Source organism: Eumetopias jubatus, unplaced genomic scaffold (genome assembly GCF_037043125.1).
Source record: "Eumetopias jubatus isolate StellerSeaLion01/CBP00866 unplaced genomic scaffold, mEumJub1_p1.0 scaffold_1, whole genome shotgun sequence".
Taxonomy (NCBI): Eukaryota; Metazoa; Chordata; class Mammalia; order Carnivora; family Otariidae; genus Eumetopias; species Eumetopias jubatus.
This window is the reverse complement of record NW_028274807.1, coordinates 64478086-64481131: the sequence shown is the minus strand read 5'-3', so window position 1 is coordinate 64481131 and position 3046 is coordinate 64478086. Positions and strand designations below refer to the sequence as shown.

General features: G+C 41.4%; 1 non-coding gene across 1 annotated transcript; it reads right to left on the bottom strand.

The window, feature by feature from the left end:
- Nucleotides 1-2112: 2112 nt before the first annotated feature.
- Nucleotides 2113-2219, bottom strand: LOC114214853 (U6 spliceosomal RNA). Its single transcript, XR_003610496.2, has one exon. It is a non-coding gene; the product is annotated as a U6 spliceosomal RNA (small nuclear RNA).
- Nucleotides 2220-3046: the final 827 nt, after the last annotated feature.

Genomic DNA, 3046 nt, shown 5'->3' with positions numbered 1-3046 from the left:
CATTCCTTTTGATGGCTGCATAATATTCCATTGTGTATATATACCACATCTTCTTTATCCATTCATCTGTCGATGGACATCTTGGCTCTTTCCACAGTTTGGCTATTGTGGACATTGCTGCTATAAACATTGGGGTGCACGTACCCCTTCGGGTCCCTATATTTGTATCTTTGGGGTAAATACCCAGTAGTGCAATTGCTGGATCGAATGGTAGCTCTAATTTCAACTGTTTGAGGAACCTCCATACTGTTTTCCAGAGGGGTTGCACCAGCTTGCATTCCCACCAACAGTGTAGGAGGGTTCCCCTTTCTCCACATCCCCGCCAACATCTGTCGTTCCCTGACTTGTTCATTTTAGCCATTCTGACAGGTGTGAGGTGGTATCTCATTGAGGTTTTGATTTGGATTTCCCTGATGCCGAGCGATGTTGAGCACTTTTTCATGTGCCTGTTGGCCATTTGGATGTCTTCTTTGGAAAAATGTCTGTTCATGTCTTCTGCCCATTTCTTGATCGGATTATTTGTTCTTTGGGTGTTGGGTTTGATAAGTTCTTTATAGATTTTGGATACTAGCCCTTTATCTGATATGTCATTTGCAAATATTTTCTCCCATTCTGTTGGTTGTCTTTTGGTTTTGTGGACTGTTTCTTTTGCTGTGCAAAAGCTTTTTATCTTGATGAAATCCCAATAGTTCATTTTTGCCCTGGCTTCCTGTGCCTTTGGTGATGTTTCTAGGAAGAAGTTGCTGCGGCTGAGGTCGAAGAGGTTGCTACCTGTGTTCTCCTTTAGGATTTGGATGGACTCCTGTCTCACGTTTAGGTCTTTCAACCATTTGGAGTCTATTTTTGTGTGTGGTGTAAGGAAATGGTCCAGTTTCATTCTTCTGCATGTGGCTGTCCAATTTTCCCAACACCATTTGTTGAAGAGACTGTCTTTTTTCCACTGGACATTCTTTCCTGCTTTGTCAAAGATGAGTTGACCATAGAGTTGAGGGTCCATTTCTGGGCTCTCTATTCTGTTCCATTGATCTATGTGTCTGTTTTTGTGCCAGTACCATACTGTCTTGATGATGGCAGCTTTGTAATAGAGCTAACTTCCCTCTTTTTTTAAAGTTTTTATTTAAGGGGTGCCTGGGTGGCTCAGTTGTTAAGCGTCTGCCTACGGCTCAGGTCATGATCCCAGGGTCCTGGAATCGAGCCCCGCATCGGGCTCCCTGCTCCGCAGGAAGCCTGCTTCTCCCTCTCCCACTCCCCTTGCTTGTGTTCCTGCTCCCGCCGTGTCTCTCTCTGTCAGATGAGTAAATAAAATCTTTTAAAAAAATAAAGTTTTTATTTAAATTCTAGTTAACATGCAGTGTAATATTAGTTTGAGGTGTACAGTATAGTAACTGGTCATCCTTACAACCCAAAGTGCTTATCACAACAGGTGCACTCCTTAATCCCAATTACCTATTTAAGCCATCCCCCCACCAACCTCCCTTCTGGTAACCATCAGTAAATTAGGAAAGGGGGAAAAAAGGGAGAGAGGGAGAGGCAAACCAAGAAAAAGACTTTTAACTATAGAGCAAAATTCCCTCTCAGAACCTCTTTTGCTGCATCCCAAAGATTTTGGACCGTTGTGTTTTCATTTTCATTTGTCTCCATGAGTTTTTTATTTCCTCTTTGATTTCTTGGTTGACCCATTTGTTGTTTAGTAGCATGTTATTTAACCTCTATGTATGTATGTTCTTTTTTTAATTTAATTTTATTATGTTATGTTAATCACCATACATTGCATCATTAGTTTTTGATGTAGTGATCCACAATTCATTGTTTTTGTATAATACCCAGTGCTCCATGCAGTACGTGCCCTCCTTAATACCCATCACCGGGCTAACCCATCCCCCACCCCCTCCCCTCTAAAACCCTCAGTTTGTTTCTCGGAGTCCATAGTCTCTCATGGTTCGTCTCCCCCTCTGATGCCCCCCCTTCATTCTTCCCTTCCTTCTCCTAATGTCCTCCATGCTGTTCCTTATGATCCACAAATAAGTGAAACCATATGATAATTGACTTTCTCTGCTTGACTTATTTCACTTAGCATCATCTCCTCCAGTCCCATCCATGTTGATGTACAAGAAAAATATGGAATGCTTCATGAATTTGTGTGTCATTCTTGTGCAGGGGCCATGCTAATCTTCTCTGTATTGTTCCAATTTTAGTATATGTGCTGCCGAAGGGAGCACTATGTATGTATGTTCTTTCCAGATTTTGCTTTTGGTTGTTTTCTAGTTTCACGGTGTTGTAGTTGGAAAAGATGCATAATATGACTTCAAATTTTTTGAATGTTGAGACTTGTTTTGTGGCCCAACATATCTCTTCTGGAGAATGTTCCATGATGGTGCACTTGAAAAGAATGTGTGTTCCACTGTTTTAGGATGTGATGTCCTGAATATCTCTCCTAGATCCATCTGGTCCAGTGTGTCAGTCAAAGCCCCTGATTTCTTGTTGATTTTCTGTTTGGATGATCTATCCATTGATGTAAGTGGGGCGTTAAAATTCCCTACTATTATTGTTTTGTTTTGTTTTAAAGATTTTATTTATTTATTTTGACAGAGAGAGAGAGAGAGAGAGACAGCAAGAGAGGGAACACAAGCAGGAGGAGTGGGAGAGGGAGAAGCAGGCTTCCCATGGAGCAGGGAGCCCGATGTGGGGCTCCATCCCAGGACCCTGGATCATGACCTGAGCTAAAGGCAGATGCTTAACGACTGCGCCACCCAAGCACCCTTTCCTACTATTATTGTATTACTATTGATCACTTCTTGTATGTTTATTATTACCAGCTTTATGTATCTGGGTGCTCTCATGTTCCATGTATAAATATTTACAATTGTTATATCTTATTGTTGGATTTTTCCCTTTATGATTACATAGTGTCCTTCTTTGTTTCTTGTTACAGTCTTTATTTTTTTTTTTAAGATTTTATTTATTTATTTGAGAGAGAGAGAATGAGAGATAGAGAGCACGAGAGGGAAGAGGGTCAGAGGGAGAAGCAGACTCCCTGCCGAGCAGG